The 23,095-nt window shown below is 37.5% G+C and overlaps 1 protein-coding gene across 2 annotated transcripts in view; it reads right to left on the bottom strand.

Annotated features, from left to right (window-relative positions):
* LOC111148915 (recombination signal binding protein for immunoglobulin kappa J region) overlaps window positions 1-23,095 on the bottom strand; it is a 103,215-nt gene that overhangs the window by 67,725 nt on the left and 12,395 nt on the right. The window lies entirely within an intron of this gene.

Genomic DNA, 23,095 nt, shown 5'->3' on the forward strand with positions numbered 1-23,095 from the left:
TAGTCCGATGTCAGAAAATTACGTATTTTTGAGATTTAGATTTATTGCAGGTTGTGGGGAAAGCAGATTACAAAATGTAGGCCACTCTTCAGAAACCTAATAATAGTGGCAGGATCGCATATAGAAAGAACTCTACTAGAACAGGCAGGAAGAAACTAATGAAGAACAGAATCAAGAGACCTACCAGGTCCAGTGAAATCATTATAGCCACAGCGATCTTTTTAAACTGATAGTTACCCCCGGACCCTTCCCACTTCAGCCTGAAGCCTTTCACCGGGTCTGTATGCATAACAACTACCTGGAAGGGCACTGTCATTTCTTCCTACATTCTGCTCCTCCAAATAAATGTGTCCTCCACCCAACTATCAGGTTAATGTTCTCAATTACAGCTCTTCTCCCTTGCACATAAAAATTAATGTCAACTATTGGGAAATAAAGCAAGTTATAATAAATACGCTAGATAACAAAGAGAAAAGACTAGATCTGGAGCACTCGCTCATGACACCATTTAATTTTCAGAACTTCATTTTATAGAAGAGAAAATGAACTCTGTGGTCAAGTGACTGATCCAAGAAAGATTGCAGTAAAAGAACTAGAACTTAAATCTAGATCTTCCAGACAGAGTATCAGCACTTTTGTACTACAGTATTATTGTAGAATACTGCTGGGGAAAGCGAGGGTACTGAGGCTAACACTTATCGACACTATGCCATGAACTGTGCCTAGTGCTTCATGTTATTTCATCTTGATCTACCACTCCTAAGACTGACAGGGTGTTTGCCTCCTTTTACATGGAGGAGATCGAGGCTCAGAGAGATTTAAGTAATCTGCTATGCTAATCTATCTTCCAGGAAGAAATCACATCCAACAGTTACGTTTGTTTTTCAACCTGGCCTATATAACAATAATTTAATTTTACAGAGCATCTCACTCAAAACCTAGTCAATGTGTGTAAATGAATTTGTAAACAAACTGCATACACATTTAGTAAAGCCACTAAGAATTAGGATCACATATTATCACTAAAGTCCAGAAACTCCATTTGATTCCTACAAATGACATCTAGCATTTTCATGAAGTTATATACTTGAAGATCTTTTAAAGATAACTTGAAAATCACAGCAGATATCAATATAAATTTTAGGTGACCAAACAAAAATGAACATGAAAAGTATTCTCCTTAAGAGGGTACACTGCTGGGGCGCCTGGCTGGCTCAGCTGGTAGAGCCTGTGACTCTTGATCTCAGAGTCATGAGTTCAAGCCCCACATTGTGTGTGAAGCCTACTCCAAAAAAAGAGAAAAAAAAAGGTCTACGGCCACATTTTTCCAACTGGGCCCTGTCCCTTAAACTGCTACCAGTATAAGCCTCAAGGGAAGAGAAATTTATTAGCTGAGGGAGGTGAGGTCATTCAGTCAGGTTATCACTAATTAAAAATACAAACAAAATAAAACAGAACAACAACAACAACAACAAAAGCTGATGGACAGCTTCCTTCAGTGCTTCAAAACATTATTAAACTAAAAGAGAAACAAAAAGCACTGAAAGAAATCCCCCAAATTAAGAACAGGAAACTCCTAAGCAACTTCAAATTTGAATGGAAACCATGCATGGAAACCATGTATCCACACTGCATGCCACTATTTGGTAACAAGTTAGATGACTCAAAGTAACCATTTTTAAATTGCTGAAACAAAGTGTTATGGAATTATTACATTTAACAGTCAAACTGTTACGGTAAAAAACCTAAAGGGTCTTTTAAAAAATATCTTCATCAGTAATAGCACTAAGCCTTCTGCAGAACTCATTTTATTAATATGCCAAATAACGGATTATAATAGGAATGCCCATTAGAAAATCTGATGCCCAACCACATACCTTTTAATTTCAAAATTAATGTGTATTAAAGTCTATGCATCTGTCTACAAAACATTTCACTTCTTATAAAAGAGACAAATACATTTCCATGCAAATTATTACAGACTCCTTCACTATGCTATGTCCAATAGGGCAGCTGCTGTCTATCGTTCTAAGCCCATCATCTAACTTCCAGAGACCTGGAACACACTAGGCACCAATGATCTAAGTACGTGAAAATGTTATACACCCCATTTTGGATACATGACTGACAACTAAAAAAAGAAAGTTCATGATATGCACTAAAACTAACAGGCACACAAGTATTTGAGTGAATGAAAAAAAGTATTTAGGAATGGTTTATACATGCTACAATGACAATATTAAGAACAGATTTTGAAGGAAGATGGGTTAACACAGAACACCATTTGTGACGAATGAATTTTGTTTTGTTTGTAACTACTGAATATTTACCATATAACATTTCTGAAGGTAGATCAGCACTACTGCTAAAGCATAAACTTTAGAAAATTAGAAATAAGATACCACTAACTTGAAATTTTTATGCTTTATAAACAGCCTCACATAGTAATCTGAAATGACAATAATGAATGCATTCAACATTACTTACTAAGGAAGGACTAGGAAGTTCTTTCTGACAACCTAAGAACAGTGAGATTATGGCATATCCATACAATGGAAATTATAGTCAATGATATTGAAATCTGGAATGTAGTAATATGCTAATTATATATGGTTACTCAACCATACTTAGTTATTTTCCCACATTAGGTATGTCTGTATATATTTATATATTTAACAAACATAGAATATTGCAAATATATTTATAAATATCTAAGTTCCATGAGATCAGGAACCATTTCAGACATACCTCCAGCACTTACCACAGTACCTTGAGAGAGGTGTCTTTGCACAGGTGACTATTTAAAGCTTGGTGGTTAGAAAAAAGGGCTCTGAATAAAAGACTGCCTGGTTTTGAACTGAATCCCAGATTCACAACTTAGCTATGCAATTTCAGGCAAGTTAATAATCACTAGGCACCTTTGTTTCTCCTTTTGAAAAACTGGGATAAAAATAACATTCATGTAATGGAAGAAAACAATGAGTTAATACATGTAAAGGCTTTAGAACAGTACCTGGCACATAGTGGTACACCAATGAATGGGAGATGGGGTGGAGAAAGAGAGGCAGTGCGTTCCCAGATACCCAAGTAAATGAATGGATACTGTCTTTAAAATATAGACAGAAATGCTAGAAGCATATACAAATATTAAATAGTTTTTCAAACTTTGCTTACCATAACCAAAAGTAGATTTTTCGGTGACAATCTGATACACACTCCAATAGATATACTGTATCTTATTCTGTCATAAATTTATTTAAATGCTAGTTATAACCCACTAAATTGATTTCATGACAACTAGCAGGTCACTTTCTAAGCTATGGACTCCTAAGTTCTCCTTTATTTTTGTCCTTCAGCTTCATGTTTCTAAACACAGGGCAAGAATATTTACCTATTAAACCAAGAATCTAAGGTCAGAAAACATTCCAAAAAAGTCTTTTGTCACAAATTTTTTGTTTTATTCTTCCTAAATTCTACTCTTTACTCTTAAGCCACCAGAAATTTTAACAGAAAAAATTTAAGAGATTAAAAGCGGGTACAGAAATGCGCCAGCTTTAACACATACCTAGGTAGACTTACTCTTGAGAAAATTAAATTTGGGCAGGAGAAGAACACTAAATTAAGAAAGGTATGAAAGAACACGGGTTACTGGTTTTGGTATTTAAGTGGAGAACTACATTCCCACAGGGTCTTTTCCTGATCCAGCTTCTGGTCTCCTCCTACCCATACAAAGACAACATATGTTCTAGTCTACAATGGAACTTAACACAGTTCTCAGAACACACCACAGTGTTTCAGGTCTCTGGACCTCTGCACATACTATTTCTCCTCACCTCCCCCCCACACCGCTAAACTGCAGGAGCAGTGCATGAAATAGACTTTAACATCACATGATAATAGAAGAATAAAGGAAAGAAAAAAAACAAAATAGGTGAGACTAGAAGTGAAAAAATTTTTAAATATTTTCAAAACCTACAATGTAAGATATGTGAGCCAAGTTGGTATTTTTACATAAATTCTCATATATTATCTATAAAAAAATGTTTAAAAATACTGCATACTGAATTAATGAATGTAGTCTTTTAAATTAGGTAACATAATTTACGTGATGTGTTCTATGGACGCTTGAATTTTAAACAAGTTTTGTCAACCAAATACTTGGAAACAGTCTTGTTACATAATGACAGAAAATTAACCACCACTATTGTCAAAAGTATGCAAATCACATATTCCCGGGACTTCAACTCTAGATTCTGGCAATGCTAAAAAAGATTATAAATGCTAAAGCTAAACCTAATGATTTTGAGTAATTTTCAAAGAATCTTCCTAAGAATAATGAACTATTCTGATTTCCATCCTGATAGTAAGACCATGATTCCTTTTCCAATTAGGGACAAGGGGACATCAGAACCTATAACTAAGGCTAAACTCAGGATCAACATGGCTCAATAACTAGACACTTGTGATCTAGCAATTATGAAAGATGGACTATTCAGCTAATTTTACTTTTGAGGAAGCCCCAATTGGGAAAACTTCTGAAAATGTATATCCTAATCTTCAGTAACACTGACAAAAACTTCTATAAAAGCAGCTGATAGGCTGCTGCCACTCTTAAAGTAGCAAACACCCAAGGTTCAACCACAATATGCCTCCATATTTTTGGAGAATTCTAGATGGCACAGTATACACAGGTATTATTTAAACATAAATACACACACACATGCATACACACACATAACTACTCTTTTTTAAATAACTACTCTTTTTTAATCTATTTTTTTTTAAATAGATTGGTGTTAGCAAGTTATTACCTGTCCATGAGACCAAAGGTAGGAAGGCGGGGAAAGTGGAAAGAGGGACATGAAAAACCAGTAGTTCAAAAGTGCTGAGTAATTCTACTCAGCCATCGAAAGAAAGAAAGAGAGAAAGAGAGAAAGAAAAAAAGAAAGAAAAAGAAATCTTGCCATTTGCTCCCATACAGAACTAGAGGGTGCTATGCTTTAAGTGAAGTAAGTCAATCAAAGAAAAACAATTATCGGTATCATCTCACTGGTATGTGGAATTTAAGAAACAAAACAAAGGATCATAGGGGAAGAGAGGAAAAAATAAAACAAGATGAAAGCAGAGAGGGAGACAAACAGTAAAAGACTCAAGCATAGGAAACAAACTGAGGGTTGCTGGAGGGATTGGGGTGGAAGGATGGAGTAACTGGGTGATGGACATTAAGGAGGGCACGTGATGTAATGAGCAATGGGTGTGATATAAGACTGATGAATCACTGACCCCTGCCTCTGAAACCAATAATACATTATATGTTAATTAACTGACCTTAAATTTAAAAAAAAAAAAAAAAGTACTGAGTAAAGGATGTCAGGGAAGGAAAGGTAGTAGTGGTGAAATAAATCAGCTCATAAACACTACTACACATTTATGCAAAACAAGCAAATTAATAGAAGCTTCTTTAGAGTCCAAAACTAAGAACTGCTAAAGAGACTGAATCAAGTTTATCTCTACTTTCTTTGTACTTTTTAGGAGAGTTTCTATTATTTCTCCTCCAGCTTAGTTGCTTAGGTCTCTTTTTGTTTAAAATAAAATGTAAATTCTGGTGACTTAAAAGAGTTTGTCATCATGAGTGATACAAGAACGTGCTGATCAAATTTTGGACTTGGGAGTCAGGAATCACAGGTTAGAAACTTAGTGAGCATGTAACTTCTCACCAGTCACAATCTCTCTGTGGCTAATACCAGCACAAAACTGCAGTAACAATGCTTATATGTGAAATCATCAAAAATACTGTCCACCTGAGGATGCATAAACATTTACTAACTTTGGAAGCACAATTTGGTAATCAGTTACAATGTCTGCTAATGCCACAATTCTAGAATCAAAATAAAACACTTTCCTAGGAATGTTGCAATTAAAATGTTCAAGAAGTACTTATGATTTGTTTAAAAAAAAATTTCACACTTAATGTTTATTCCAATTATGTGGGTGATGATCCAGTCTGTGGCTCTAACTCATGCCTTCAAGCATTCTCCCCCTTCCAGACAAATTCATTAGCTTAACAAATATCTGAACAACTACAATGTGTGGAAGACCTTTTGTAAGCACTAAGGACATTTCAGTGCACAGATCAGACCAAAATCTTTGGCAGAGTTAACAAAATAATTAAGAATTTCATATGGTGGTAAAAGCTATGAAGAGAAATGGAGAAGAAAAAAGGACATGGAAGACAGGAGATGGGGTGCAATTTTTAAAATGCCCTCACTGAGGTAATATTTGAGCCAAGATACGCAGGAAGGGATGAAAGGAAGATGCCATGCAAAGGAAATAAACAGCAGATCCAAGGATCCTGAAGCAGGAGACCAGCGTGGCTAGAACACAGAAACCGTAGGAGGATACTAAATGAGATGTTACAGGGAGGGGAGGTGCACGCACATGTTCTTGGGGACACCACTGAGCATGAAGGCCTTTAGCTTTTTATTCTAAATTTTGACTTGAGCAAGACCAACATCTGAGCCAAGAAAGCTTAGCGGGAGTCTAGCTGGTGAGCAGAGAAAGATGGTAAGGCAGAAAGGAAGAAGCAGCAGAGATCAATTAGGCAGCCACTGTGACTATGGAGGTAGAGAGGACAGAGCCTTATACCACAGTGAAAGCAGTGGACATGTCACATGTGATGAAAACTATGGGCATATTTTAAAGACAAAATGATGACATCTCACACTGGATGGTGGAGTTGGGAGGGGGAAAAGGAAGAGACAACAGTGACTCCAAGGTTTCTTCCAGGCTCAGCAACCCAAAGGATGGAGTTACTTATAGAGATGGAGAAGGCTTCAGATTTAAGGAGGGAGGTTTCAGTAGTTTGGTTTGGACATAATAAACTGGATATGCTCAAATATTCTAACAGAGTTTACTGCAGTTTATCAGATCTTTCTGCCAAGGCTAGTGAGATGTGATCAGCCAAGTTAGTCTATTTAGTTCTTTCCTGCCATTGGATATTAAAAAAAAAAAAAAAAAAAAACTGAGGAGGTGAAAGTTTTATTTATTAAACATGTGTTCTGATCATCTTAGTATTTTAATTACACATCCCGTATCATCTGTACTTGTCAGTATTAAATAAAACATAATGTGACATAAGAAAATTTCTAATTACAGGGATGCCTGGGTGGCTCAGTGGGTTAACCCTCTGCCTTCGGCTCAGGTCATGATCTCAGGGTCCTGGGATCGAGCCCCGCATCGGGCTCTCTGTTCAGCAGAAAGCCTGCTTCCCCCACCACTCTCTCTCTGCCTACCTCTCTGCTTACTTGTGATTTCTGTCAAATAAATAAATAAATCTTAAAAAAAAAAAAGAAAGAAAATCTCTAATTACAGAAACTAATTTAAGAGAGATAATCCATATTCAAACACTGTAGAGGTAAAACAAAGCAATTTCAGGTAAGAACAGCAAATTATTATCTGATGCTCTCTAGCCACTAAAACACCTCTCAGTCTCAAACCAGTAGATTAGAAAAAATAAACTTAACAGACAACATTCACAGACTGCTTCCCATATGCTAAGCATCTCACTTAAATTACCAACTACCTTCTATTAGCTTATCTTTTACAATGAGGCTGAAAGAAATTAAAAAATCTAAAAAGCTATCTCGTAACTTTAGCTATCCTAGAAAGAACTAGTTTAAGTCTCCAGAGACTCCTTTTAATATGCTGTTTTAATTTTCCATTACCATCTTCATCTATATTTTGTATTCTCTGCGTGCTTTTCAATTTTCCAGTGCCAAATGTTATCAAAGTTGGATATGCAGCAGTATGTGTAGGTATATCTTTTGGTAAGAAAGAAAGGGGCGACTGGGTGGCTCAGTCGGTTAAGTGTCTGCCTCTGGCTCATAATCTCAGGGTCCTGGGATGGAGCCCCACATCAGGCTACCTGCTCAGTGGCGAGTCTACTTCTCCCTCTGACCATCCCCCCTCTCATACTCTCTCTCTCACTCTCTTTCAAGTAAACAGATCTTTAAAAAAAGAAAAGAAAAGAAAGGAACATCATGGAAAAGCATGTATTAGTGAGTTCCAAAACAACACATTTTCCTGAAATGGAATTGTGTTGAACTGTATTAACAGAAGTCACAATTCAGAAGATGGGCCCAAAATTACAACTCTGCCAGAGAGTAATGGACTGCAGAGAATAAGGAAAGTGAGTATGTATTTTCAAGAGAGTAATGAATAAAAAGAGAAAGGACCCTTCCCCTTGTATACTTATTCTCACTTCTTTGTTCTCATTGTAAGTTCAATTAGAAAATCATTTCGACAAAGGAATCAAGATACTGGAGACAGGTAATACCTTCTGGAGGCAACTCATTCAATCCTATTTTATAAAACCTGTATCACTTAGGTTAGTTCATCAGGTGCAGGGCTATCTTATTTCATTCACCTAATAATTCAATTTTTTTTCAAAAACTGATTCCTCAGTCAACCAGACTAGAACATTTATTACAACACCTTCTGTGTGGGGCACTTTAAAGTGTACAAAATTGGGGCACCTGGGTGCTCAGTCGGTTGGGCATCTGCCTTCGGCTCAGGTCATGATCCCAGCATCCTGGGATCAAGCCCCACATCAGGATCCTTGCTCAGCGGGGAGCCTGCTTCTCCCTCTCCCACTCCCTATGCCTGTGTTCCCTCTCTCGCTGTATCTCTGTCAAATAAATAAATAAAATCCTTAAAAAAAAATAAAGTGTACAAAATTGTGTACAATTGCTTAAGCCTCAAAATATTCCAATTATTATATTAAAAACCCTGGGTCTTCCAAATCCTGTTTATGCTATACCTTTGACCATTATGGTATCTACCCACTGGTAGGATAAGCATTTTAGGTCTTATTTCCAATAGTCATGATATGTATGAGTTGTACAAAGTAAGATCGTTTGTACTCATCTTTGTGGCAACAAACACCATTTCCTAACCGTGGACCTATACAAGAGTACAGTGGTTTGTACAGTTTTATCAAACTCAATTTTATTGTAATCACACTCTAGTAACAAAACAAAAAAAGGCCTACCCCCCTCCATTAAAACCCCCAATAAAGGGGCACCTAGGTGGCTCAGTCATTACATGTCTGCCTTCAGCTCATGACCACAGGGTCCTGGGATCGAGCCCCGCCATTGGGCTCCCTGCTTGTCTGGAAGTCTGTTTTCCACCTCCCAACCCCCCTGCTCATGTTCCTGCTCTGTCTCTCTCTCTCGCTGTCAAATAAATAAATAAAATCTTTAAAAAAAAAAAAAAACATCAAAAACAACCCGTGTCCACTGGCAAATGGATGGATTTTTTAAAAACTGTATGTATATATACAACGGAATACTAAATGGAATACTATTCTGCCTTAAAAAGAAATTCTGACACACGCTATATAAAATGGATGAAACTTGAAGACATTATGCTAAGTGACATAAGCCTGTCACAGGACAACAAATATTCCATGACTCGACTTATTATGAGGTACCTAAAGTCAAATTAATAGAGACAGAAAAGCAGAATTGTGGCTTCCAATTTACTTATCGAGGCTCAGGGTAGGGAGAAATGGAGACTCATTGTTTAATGGGTTCAGAGCTTCAAATTAGGAATATGGAAGAAGTTCTGGAGATGGGATGGATCGTAGGTAATTGTTATACAACAATGTGAATGTACTCAGTAACACTGAACCGTACAATTAAAGATGGCTAAAATTTAAAATTTCAAGTGATGTATATTTTACCGCAATAAAAAAAGTGAACACACCTTATAGAACTGTATCAGTGGACAGTAAGTGATTTTATTCCTTATGTTTTTTTTTTCCTAAAGATTTTATTTATTTGACAGAGAGAGAGATCAGAAGTAGGCAGAGAGGCAGTCAGAGAGAGAGGGAAGCAGGCTCCCTGCCGAGGAGAGAGCCCGATGCAAGGCTCAATCCCAGGACCCTGAGACCATGATCTGAGCTGAAGGCAGAGACTTAACCCACTGAGCCACCCAGGTGCCCCTCATGTTTTGTTTTGTTTTTTTAAGATTTTCTTTATTTATTTGACAGAGATCACAAGTAGGCAGAGAGGCAGGCAGAGAGAGAGGAGGAAGCAGGCTCCCCGCTGAGCAGAGAGCCTGATGTGGGGCTCGATCCCAGGACCCTGAGATCATGACCTGAGCCGAAGGCAGAGGCTTAACCCACTGAGCCACCCCGGTGCCCCTTATCTTATTCCTTATGTTTTGTTTTGTTTTGTTTTTAAGATTTTCTTTATTTATTTGACAGAGAGAGATCACAAATAGGCAGAGAGGCAGGCAGAGAGAGAGGAGGAAGCAGGCTCCCCAGCGAGCAGAAAGCCCGATGCAGGGCTCAATCCCAGGACTCTGAGATCATGACCTGAGTCAGAGGCAGAGGCTTTAATCCACTGAGCCACCCAGGTGCCCCTATTCCTTATGTTTTAATAAAAATTTCCCTTACATTTTTCCCAAACCTATTTCTCATTCTATTTCTTATTATCTTCACAAAAAGCACACCTGTGCACTCAAAGAGCCACAACATTCAATCTTTTACCTTCTCATCTTAAGCCACCAAGACTTACAAACTGATTTTAAATCTGTATACCTGTATAGCTCAAATCTGATACCTTTCTCTCATTTCTAATGCCAAGGCCTTCATTAGAGCAGATGATCATTTTAACAGCCTCATAGCCAATCTCCCTATCCTCAAAAACCTAGGCTTCACAGTTACTGCTCTTGAAATACAGCTCACATGTAAAATCATCGGGGGTGGGGGGGGGGGAGAGGAGTGGTGCCTGGGTGGCTCAGCTGGTTAAGCTCAAGTCATGATCTCATCCCAGGGCAGGCTCCATACTCTACAGGGCATCTGCTTGGGATCCTCTCCCTCTTTCCCAACTCATGCTCACCTGCATGTGCACACAAGGGTATGGTCTCTCTTTTTCTAAACTATATCAATCTTTAAAAAAGAAAAAAAACCTTTTGAAAGACTTCCAGTGTCTATTCAAGTTTAAACTTCTGAACAACACATTAAAAAGCACTTCTGTTATTTGGTCCAACCTACCTTTCTAGACGCATCTTCCACAAGCCCCTTATTTCCTATATGCTACATCAGATTCTTTACTCCCTCTTTCCTCACCATATCTACTAGGCCCTCCTGCCTCTTTGCTTTTACTCATGCTTCCTCATCTGTACAGAATCCCCTTGGTTTCCATTCCTATTGAAATCTATTCATCAACTCTCACATACTGCCATATATATAGCATATATATGTATATATATATGTGTGTGTGTGTGTGTGTGTGTGTGTGTGTGTAATTAATAGAAACTTTTGGAGAACAACTTGGCAGCATCTATCAAAACTATAAATGAATATATCCCTGCAATTCCACTTCTAAGTACGTCCTACAAAAATATTCATGCAAATGTGGCACACAAAGATATTTACTACACTGTTGTTCCTAAAGGAGAAACATATCTAGTTGTACACCAAATGGGAACTGGCTCAATAAACTGTTACATATGGGACGCCTGGGTGGCTCAGTCGGTTAAGCATCTGCCTTCGGATCAGGTGGTGATCCCGGGGTCCTGGGATTGAGTCCCACATTGGGCTTCTGGGTCAGCAGGGAGCTACTTCTCCCTCTGCCTTCTGCTCCCCCTGCTTGTGTGCTCCCTCTCTCTTCCTCTCTCTCTCTTTCTCACTCTCGCTCTCTCTCTGGTAAATAAATAAAATCTTCAAAAATAAAATAAATAGTTATATCTATATTATGAACAGAGAATAATACACTGATTTAAAAGAGCAAACTAATCCTAAATATATGCCAAGAAAGAACTCGAGTTACCATTAAATTTTAAAAATAAACATAACATATAAAACATGAACACAATACGAGCCCATCTTCCCTGAAGAAAACCCAAACTATATGTATGTACTGTAAACATGTAAGTACACAGAAAATTGTCAGGAAGAATATACCCCAAGTTTTTTACAGTGGTTTCCTCTGGGGAAGGGACTTTTAAACTACTTAATAATGCTAGAAGAGGGGCGCCTGGGTGGCTTAGTGGGTTGGGCCTCTGCCTTCGGCTCAGGTCATGATCTCGGGGTCCTGGGATCGAGCCCCGTATCGGGTTCCTTGCTCAGTGAGGAGCCTGCTTCTCTCTCTGCTTCTGCCTGCCTCTCTGCCTACTTGTGATCTCTGTGTCTCTCTCTGTCTCTCTGTCAAATAAATAAATAAATAAAATCTTAAAAATAATAATAATAATAATGATAGGAGAATATATTCTTGTTTTAACTGTGTAACATGTCAGTAGGTCACAAACAAGCAGGAAGAGCCTACACAGACAGATGAGAACAGACTCACTCCTGATCTATTTGGCCTGATCTAGTTCCTACTCTATTTAGCCAATGATACGGAACTTAACGGAATGGCAGTGGCTATATAGAGCAAAAGCACATGAAGCCTATCTTGGCACAGACTTACCTTGGCACTCACAACTGTGAGTCACACACTCGGGTGCAGTTCTAGCAGAAAACTGCCACATTCTCACTAGGCCACTACTCAGGCTTACCTTTCAACTGACTTTGTTTTCTTCCATTTAAAGGAATGTTTACAAACACTGGCACTTGTAGCTTGTGAATAAACTCATCAGTTTCCAACAAGAACCACATCTTGAATGAGAGGGGTGGAGGACAGAATCAGTATTTAGGTATTCCTGAACAAAATCTCCTGCGTCCAGATTTCCAGAATTCGTCTTCCTCCAGCATAATTTAAAGTTTAAAAATAAGAAGAGGAAGAAAAAAAATCCTTGAAGTATTGCTGAAACCCTTAGTGTGAATGAATCATTTCTTCTCCCATACTGCAAGGTTCCTCGTGAAATGTCTCTTATTTAGAGAACCCACTGTGTTCTCTTTACATTATAGTTATGAGCACTAACAGATTACCCACTGAAGGCATAAACTACTGAGGACTAAACTTTCTTAACTGATCTTTTATAAACCTTAAGGTGTTCAAAATTCTTTTTTTTTTTAAAGAATTTATTTATTTGACAGACAGAGATCATGAGTAGGCAGAGAAAGAGGGGGGGAAGCAGGCTCCAATACGGGGCTCGATCCCAGGACCCTGGAATCATGACCTGAGTAGAAGGCAGAGGCTTTAACCCACTGAGCCACCCAGGCGCCCCAAGGTCTTGCCTGTAGCAGGTTTTCAAGAAACGACTCTTGAATTCCATTTGTTGAAAATATTCCAGTATATGATACTAGATAGTTCACAGGGTATTTTTAACTTCAGAAATAAAAATGTCAATAGGCAACATCAATTAAAAAAAACTCAATAATAAGTTTTAAATGGAGTTCCATTTCAATTTATTTGGCAAAATGAAAGCTTTGAGTTGGAAGAGAATATAATTCTCAAAAACCACAACATGTCATGGACAAAAGTATGAAGTATAAAACTTTCCATGGCATTTAAAATAGAAAAAAGTCCATTTCTATTGTAATCTAAGGAAAAAAAACCGGTTTGTGTCCTCTTGACATATAAGAGCCTAAATATCATCACAGCTTCTGCATATTCTGATTACTTGATCAGTTTCCTATATAAATCTTTGCCAAAAAGTGAAAATACAAATCTCATTTACCACATTTTATGTATGCTTTCCTTGTGACTACATTTGGTGGTAAAAACACAATCCTGTCTTCTCATATTTTATATTAAATAAAATTGATAGATGTAAAAATTATTGAAATTGTTAAAACTTGCTGAAAATATTCCTTGGTAGTGGTATATGTTAATGTCATGCTCTGAAGAACATTATGAATTACAAGAGCTAACATTTATTAAACTTCGTGTATAAAAAAGATTGTCTAGTATTATCTCATTTACTTACTACCAACTCTGTGGGTAGGTATAATAATTCCATTTTATAAATACAGAAACTGAGGCTTAAAGAAGCCAAGTTAACTTGTAGAAAGGAACATACAAATAAATGGCAGAGCCAGCAAAGCCTGGTCTGATTCCAAAACCAATACTCACCTGCCAGTCATCTTACACAACTTTATGAATCCAACTAAAACAAAAAATAAACTCTGCTCTACAATGTATGTTTCTCTGCCGTGAATTACTTCTTAGGTGACTAGAAATAGGCGAATGAAGCTGGTGTGAAAGGAAGTCATGTTGGCATATAACACAATTTTTCAAAGCATGTTAATGTTTTGAGGCAACTGGAACAAGCTCTTTCACTATTAGAGATAAAACCTTAGCAACAGATGAATATTTTAAGGAAAAAAACCTGAAAATCTACAAAAGCACTTTTCTTTCTTATAGTAGTGGTTGATTTAATGGCTTCAGGAATTGTTCCTCTTTCAGCTAAGTTCTAAACATTTGGCAAAGCTGCCTGTGCAGATGAGGAAGCAGCAAAAAGAATAGAACTTAAAAAAAAAAAAAAAAATTCCCCCTATATTCCAACAATGTCTTAATCAAGAAAGCTACATATCTCAGATTAGATTTTTTTATTTTAATAAAAACAGGCTCTTACAGGCAGTGTTCTTACAGAACCTACAACTAGGAGGAGGCTGGAGCTCAAGGTTTAAGACTCCAAAAATCGATGGTAATACAAGGTACACAAAAGCTACTTTTGTTTTTTATTAGAATTGCTATTGGTGGGCGCCTGGGTGGCTCAGCGGGTTAAGCCGCTGCCTTCGGCTCAGGTCATGATCTCAGGGTCCTGGGATCGAGTCCCGCATCGGGCTCTCTGCTCGGCAGGGAGCCTGCTTCCCTCTCTCTCTCTGCCTGCCTCTCTGTCTACTTGTGATCTCTGTCTGTCAAATAAATAAATAAAATCTTTAAAAAAAAAAAAAAAAAAAAAGAATTGCTATTGGTTTGGGTTAGTATTCAAGAGAAGAGTTCCATGGATTTTCAGTAGTCTGCCCCCATCCCGTATGCCCCAATATAAGCTTTATTACTTTCATGGAAGGATTTTGCAGGATTCAAGGTTTTTCAAGATATATATGGCACCATGGCAGAAGCTCTTGCATGCATGAGACAAAACAATTCCTATGAACCTTCTGCATATATGGACTTAATAAAATGCCATGGATTAGGGGTTTTTTTTGTTTGTTTAGTTTAATTTTTTAAATACTGTCAGGTAAACTCCAATCCTACAGACAAAACAATGAAATGTGTATTAAAACTGCTACCATTAGGATGAAAATGCGGAAGTAGATATTAATGTTACTTTGATTTTAAAACAATTTAAATGACTTTTTGTTGATCTTTAAACAAAGATCAACAATATCATAAACAATAACTTATTGTGATCCCAGACAAAGCAGACACGCAAGAAACACACACACACACACACACACCCCACACACACCCCAAAGAGGCTCTTAGCATACTTCCCTTCTTAACTAGAGAAGCAGATACTACAAAGGGACTGTATTGAGTAATCTACTGCATAAGCTAAGGCAGTAGGTTCTACCCAACATACATATAATTCCAAATATAAAAACATACTATCATAAGGGAAAGCTCATAGCAAAAGACAAGACATAGTTTGTATAGAAAACAGGGCATCTAACAATATTTTGATAGACACAGTTGCCTTGAATTAATTCTCAAAATATAAAGCATTCTCAAAAAAAAAAAAATTGTTTCAAGTGATGCTTAGAGACCTAAGTATGTGGTTAAATGCGTTCTGGTACCAATTCCAACATGGGGAGGGGGTTTCCTACCCAACAAGCAATTTTCTGGACACAAGCAGGATGTCCTACAGTTCAGCTCAATTCTGACACTAACCAGAGACAGTTTCCCCAGGTAAACAGTTCTGTCCCAAAAGAGTGTCCACCACCCCCATTTCAGATGGTAGTTGCAAGTCAAGGTTTTATCTGTGCTTCTGACAGACCAATAGACTGGAGGCTCCAATGACCTTCTTCTTGGGTTTGAATGATTTGCAAGTGCAGCTCACAGAACTGAGGGAAACATTTTACTTACTAGATTTCCTGTTTATTATAAAAGGATATAACTAAGGAACCGCCCAAAGGAAGAGATGCAGAGGGCAAGGTATGGGGAAGAGGCAAAGAGCTTCCATGCCCTCTCCAGGCACAACACTCTCCCAAGTGAAACCTCCCAAGTAAACACCTCACCTGCAAGTGTTCACCACCTGGAAGCTCTCTGACCCCTGTCCTTCTGGGTTTTACTGGAGGCTTCATTACATAGTCATGATTTATTAAAGCACTGGCCTTTGGCAATTGGTACAACCTACAGAGGTGGTGAAGAGCATAGGAGGACTGAAAGTTCCAACCCTCTAATCAATCACAGGGTTGGCTCCCCTGGCAACCAGCCCCCATCCTAAGGTGCTCTCTGAAATTCATCTCATTAACACAAGAAAGAAACCCTTATCACTCTCACTGCCTAGAAAATACCAAGGGTTTTAGCAGCTGTGAGCAGTGCTCCTCGAGGGCAAAGATCAAAAATATATATGAAAAAGACTATGCGGTCATCAGACTGACCAAATACATACTTCTTATAAATCACAATATCACAGTAGTCAAATATTTATGTCTTAATTTCTCACTGATCTAAATATTAGGGATTCATACTGCCCTACTTCCCTATTTCTATCTGAAATCTTAGTATTTATGTTTCTCATATATCAGAGATTACATATTAATCTGTATAATAGTACTATATTGTTTAAATCAACAGCATTGGAGGAAAAGTTATATACTTTAATAAAGCAAAAATTTTTCAAGTAATTACTTAGGTAACCCACAATGAATGTGTAAAACATGTTAACTTCTGGGAACATTTCTTTCCTTTACAACTACATTTGGATGAGGCAAATAAATTTGTTCATCTTCTTTAACTGTCAATTTAGAGTAAAACAGTTATTCAAAATCATGTTTCTTACCAAGAGTTGGCCTGCCTACACTTTTTTTAATCTGTCCCGATGCAAATCCAGAAGCCACACAAGCAAGTTACTACTTTGCATATATCCTCATCTCCTACTCTCATCTGATGTGGAGAACAGATATTAAGTGTGAGAGTGTCCCAAATTTGATTACTTCCCTGTGAAGACAAGCAGCTTCCTGTAGTATGCTATCTAGAAGTTATTTCTGTAAAATTAAAAACACTTAAGGTAAACAATGGCTTGTTGGCTAAGAAAAATCATCTGATTTCTACAGAATTAAAAAGAACTTGAATCTAGCCTTTTGAATGACTCTATCACAAAAAATTAGCCAAGATTTTGTAAAGTAATGAAGTATATTACATATACTTTTCCAATTTATATAGCAAATTGATGTTTAAATACAGTGGTGCCACTAAAAAAAATGCCTTGTGAAGATAAGGGATCTTTCATTCTAATAAAGTGTCTTTAAAACCTTACTTCATTTTATCACAATATTTTTTAACATTTCAAACTTCCATATACATTTGATGTGTCCATTACTAAAGTACAACAGTTCAGTATAATTACACAACTGTGTAAATACACAACATATACCGGGGTACATGTTAACTTTCTACAGACACAGGGGAGCAATCAGAAGTCTAAAGACTGTGACATAGTACACAGACTGCTGCATGTGTCACACAGAACTCTCGCAGAGCATGGATAAAGATCCCAAGGACACTCAACCTTCTCTGGCTTCACAGAAATTAACTAAATCCACCATTTCCGTGAATCAGAGACACCAAGCAAAAAATATGGAGGAATCAAGCATAAACACCATCCCTTCAGGAGAAAAACAATAAAGAATCTCAATCTTAAAATGGGATAGTCAACGTGAAGAGACTGAAGTTAACAGAATCAAATTCATTAATGTCCTCACAGTCACAGCATTACTGAATTGTGCATCTGCCTCCCCAACAAAACCCTTTTTAAAAAGCACCCAAACAGTTTCAATATAAGTTTCATCCCCTTCCCTCCCTTTGTTCCTTCCAAATCAGCATCTAAACAAGTCAAGCCTATTCTACCTTTAAAAGCACCATCGCAACACATTGCAGCTCCCAACACTCCACTGAAATTGTTCTTACTAAGGCCTTTCAAGTCCTGTATCTGTTGAATACTTGGATTTATAGCATTTGCCCTCTTTCCAGCATCTGATGCAATTGACTAGTTTTCTCGCCTTCTAAAAGTACTCTTCATTTTTGTGACACTATATTGTCTAGGTTTTGTCCCACATCTTTCAGTATTAGTTTTTTTTCCACTGGTTTCCACACCTCTACTCATTCCTTAAATTTTAGTGCTCACCAGCAGTCTGTCCCTGCTTAACTCCAACTCTCCCAGGGAGGTTTTGCCCACTCCCGAGGTTTTAATTACCATCTAAAAGTTTTCAGGTAGGTCTCTCCAACCTTGACCTCTCTCCTGAGCTCCAGGAACCACACACCTAACACATATATGTAACTGGCCACCAGATATCTTCATCTATCTCTTGCAAGGACCTCAAACTCAACACACTCAAAACCAGAAAGGTCTCCCCCCAATACTAACTCCTCCACTATGCCATTTATCCCAGTGCCATCTCATCTCAACAAATGGCAGTACCAACCTGCCCATGACAACATGTGTAAAGCACGAGAATTTTTATCCTTCTTGACAAATTGTTGATAGAATCAAAGCTGAGATCGATCTACCATAACTCTTACATCTTGCCCTGACCAGTTATATTAAAAGTAAAGCCCCACCCTATCTTTCCAAAAGGCAATGTCTTCACTTATCTCCAAAGTATCACTGTTTTTTTTTCAGATGTCACTAAGAAATGACTTCAAAAAACAAACATATCTTGCTATTGACTAAATACAGTCTACAAATGTAAAGTTCTTAGAATCATATTGACTGTGGTGTTGAAATTTCAGGAGCCTTAACTATACATGTGAATCTCTAATGCATGTGTGCACGTGTTTTTAAATTTCCAACAGAAAGAGAACAGAAGGAGAAAGATAATCCTATTAGTAAAATCTCCACAAAAGCTTCCCATTAGAGTTGAAAAACTATGGGATTTTATAATTTAAGCCCCTGCATCACTGTATTCTCTGAAAATCTTCCTCATACAATCTTTCCATACAATGGAAACCTATCCTTAAGCCTAACAAAAACTCTCAATGCCTCAAAGCACTGGATGGGCTGGTCATCTGACCAGACAGAAATGAAAATAGCACACTGATGTCAGAGCTCATGAAAGTCAAAAAGTGGAAGAGGTAGCTAAGGAATCCCTGAAAGGACAGCTGAAGCATTAGTAGCCACTACTGATTTCTCTAACACAAACAGATTATCTTCCCCAGGAGCGTGGGAACTATACACACTTTCAACTTTTTACAAGTTCTTGAATTGACTAAGTCATTTTATCATCTGCATCATATTCTACTACCAGGTGTGATCTTTCAAAAGGTGTGATTAGGAAATCATCCAACATAAACATGAACCTCAGTAGGCAGTGTTAAGGACCAGTGCTAGGAAAGCCATCTGTTCGATGAAAATAATATTTCTACTTCCCTAGTGATTACAGCTATCCATAACAACTGTGAAATCCCAAGAGAAGAAATTTTAACTGCCTCAAAACTAATTATTCATATAAACTGGCCAAGAAATTAAATATTACATAAAGGGCTCCCTAACCCTTAATATTTCTTGGCTAATTATTCCACTGGTGGTCTACATCTGCACTCCTAAAATTTGACGATGAATCAGAGTTAACTCACAGAGAACGCTTACATCTAAAAGTGACTACAGATAATAACTACAATTCACAAAAATTGTTATTTTTTTTAAAGATTTTTATATATTTATTCAACAGTCAGAGATCACAGGTAAGCAGAGAGGCAGGCAGAGAGAGAGGGGGAAGCAGGCTCCCCGCTGAGCAGAGAGCCCTGATGCGGGGCTCAATCCCAGGACCCTGAGATCATGCCCTGAGCTGAAGGCAGAGGCTTAACCCACTGAGCCCCTCAGGTGCCCCGAAAAATTGTTATTTTTAATGTGCATAAAATCCTCCTGAAAACATGCCCCATACAATAAAAGAACAGATGGTACTGTCAAAGTTTAAACATTATTACTAGAAGGAATGACACTAAATTTAATAAAAAAGTTTAATTTTAACAACATACTTTTGAATATCTTCAATACTCAACAATTTATGATCAGGAAGCATGTTAACTACTGCCTTTAAAAGTAAAGTGAATCTATTTTGATGATTCAAATATATAAATAGGTCAGAGATTTGCAAATATATATTCTAAGACATTCAGAAATACTGGCCATAATCCCACATATTACTGCGGTGGGGTTTTTTTGGTCTCTTGGATCCTCATTTGTTCCAAATGTCACTTTTCCACTCTTCCTTTTTTAAAAAAATAAACATTTTCTAGAATTCTTTTGAGAAATTTATCTTCTAGGTATCTTCATAGAAAATACCACAACCCCTTTACTTCTTGTAGCTCAACTCTTAGATGTAGCATTTAATATCTTGGAGTAAAACTACTTTTAATAACTTAAGAGTTAACTATTTCAACCTGTTCAGTAACATATTAAAACCGTAAGCTTTTGAAATAAAAATGGGTATATGCACTGTGCCTATAACTACTGATATGTATGAGCTAATCATACCAAATAGAAAATACTTAAGTCCCAAACAACCCAACACTTAAGGGTTTTAAACCGTAGACACAGGTAAAGATCTTTCGCAAGAGCTATTATACAAAGTAGTTGAGAGTAAAAATATCTGATGACAGAAACCATGTCATAAAATATCTTAAAACTACAATTTACCTTTACATATATCTGAATAACATGTTTAAAGAAACAGTCTATCGAAGTAGTTAAGCAAAATATTCTAAATTCCTTCAGTCTTAATAGCAGTAGCAGAAATGATTGCTCCAAAGATTACCAGAACAGAAACACTCTCTCAGTTTGTACTATCCTAACTCACCCCCCTCAGAACACATTTACCCTTAGGGATTCACAAATAACAAACACACAATTCATTTCAACCACGGCTACAATTTGTAAGCAGCCTTTCATTGCTCCATAAAGGCTCGTCATTGTAGATGCTCATCAGTTTTTAAGCCACATCCACAGCTGCTATCTTAGAAAAACAACATTTGCAGCAAAAACTTTAAAATTACATTTATAAAACAGTTTGACATAAAACAAAATTAAAAGTACTCCAGTATAATACAAAGAATGAATGTATCTAGAGTATCTCATCTCAAAAGTATGAGACTCAAGTCACTCTTAAGAGTAATACTTTTCATCTTTATAGTACAAGCATTATTTTATTTTCTAAGTTCTCTGACACATACAGTATCATATGTAACTTAAAGCCTAGATCAAAGAGATATTTATCATGCACGCCAAAAAAAAAATGAAGTAGAGATATTACCAAATTTCTTAATGAACAGAATCTGTTTCACGACCTCCAGCCTGTGTTCTTTCTACAAACTTTCTGCCAAAATCATAAACCAAAATGCAGAGACAAAAATCCCACATAGAAGTGTCCAAAAAATAAAGTCTACTTTAAAAAAAATTCCACATAAACCAATTCCCTGCTCAACTTCACACTTCTGTCTCAGATCTTTACTCTGGCTGGACCAAGGGAAGGGGATCTTCTGGTTAGAGAGCACAATCAATCATGTAGACAGAGGACAAAAAAGATGAATTTGGGGAAATTTTGGAGGAATGCCCAGTAGCATTATCACATACTAGATTACACAATCATTAAAAGATGCTCATCACAATGAAACTGGAAACCAGAGACATGAGTCTGAATTCCAACTCCCCCACCAACTAGCAAGTCCATTTGGTTAAATTTCCATAAAACAGATTAATACTACCTTCCACACCAGACAGTGGCAAAGGCTAAATCTCAAGGCTACTGAACCACATTCAGGTAACAGATTATATTCAAAACACATTAGATAAATCTGTACTAATACTGGGGGCCCATAAGACTTTATAACATACAGGAATATAAGCAGGATTTCAAATCCGGGAGAAAAGAGCATTCAAAAAGTGACACTGCTAAAACACTTCATTGGTTCATTCACTCATTCCACGAAAACTGAGCATCATCTATGTACCAAGCACTCTATTTTAGCAGGGCAGAGATAGACAAAATCAAAAGACAAAGAATACATATCATGAGAAGTTGATACATGTAAGAGAGAAAAATAAAACAGGAAAGAGTACAGAATGTGTGATAAAAAGCAGGAAAAATGTGGTAGAATGAGAAAGTACTAGAAAGGAGACCAAGAAAAAGGTACCAGCAAGGTGGCTACTGAGGACAGTTGTATCCTACAAGACAAATTAAAAGTATCTGAGCAAGAAGGCAGTGATCCAAGATATCAAATGCTGATCAAGTCAGGTAACAGATGAAAAAAACTCACCACTACATTCACCCATACTTTAACATGGTAAGTTAAGGGGAGGAGGGGTTTTTTGGTTTTGTTCTTTAAGATTTTATTCATTCATTTCACGGAGACAGAGCAAGCACAATGGGGGGCGGGGGGGGGTGAGGGGCAACAGGAAGAAAAGGGAGAAGCTCCTGGTTGAGCAGGGAGCCCTATAAGGGGCTCGAACCCAGAGACCCGAGCCAAAGGCAGACGCTTAACAAGAGGAGCGGTTTTGTTGTGGAATGGTGGAGATAAAGGCCTGGCTTAAGTAGGTTTAGGGAGAATGGAGAGTGGAGACAGAAAGAACTCTGCATAGGAAGTTTATTGCAAAGGAGAAAAAGAAAACTAAAAGGGGAATGCGGAATCCAGAGAAATAAGAGCATGTTTATATACTGTCAAGGATACTTCAAGAGAAAGGTAATAACTGAGACGAGAGACAGGGAAGGCAGCTGGCTAGGCTACCCCAATGTTCTAGAGTAGCTGAGAAGGGATGGGATCCAGTGCAGGAGCAGGGAGGAGTTCTCAACCATGATTTACAAACTTCAACAGGCATCAAAATCACCTGGACGGCTTGCTAAATAAAACAGACTGCCAGACTCTATTCCTCCAGGGCTTCAGAGACAGGAGGTCTGGGGTGGAGTGAAAGAATGTGCATTTTAAAAAGTTTGCCCACTGCTGCCCTCCAAGGATCTCATTTTAAGAAGCACAACTCTATA

This window comes from Enhydra lutris, unplaced genomic scaffold (genome assembly GCF_002288905.1).
Source record: "Enhydra lutris kenyoni isolate GAN:26980312 unplaced genomic scaffold, ASM228890v2 scaffoldscaffold21, whole genome shotgun sequence".
Lineage (NCBI taxonomy): Eukaryota > Metazoa > Chordata > Mammalia > Carnivora > Mustelidae > Enhydra > Enhydra lutris.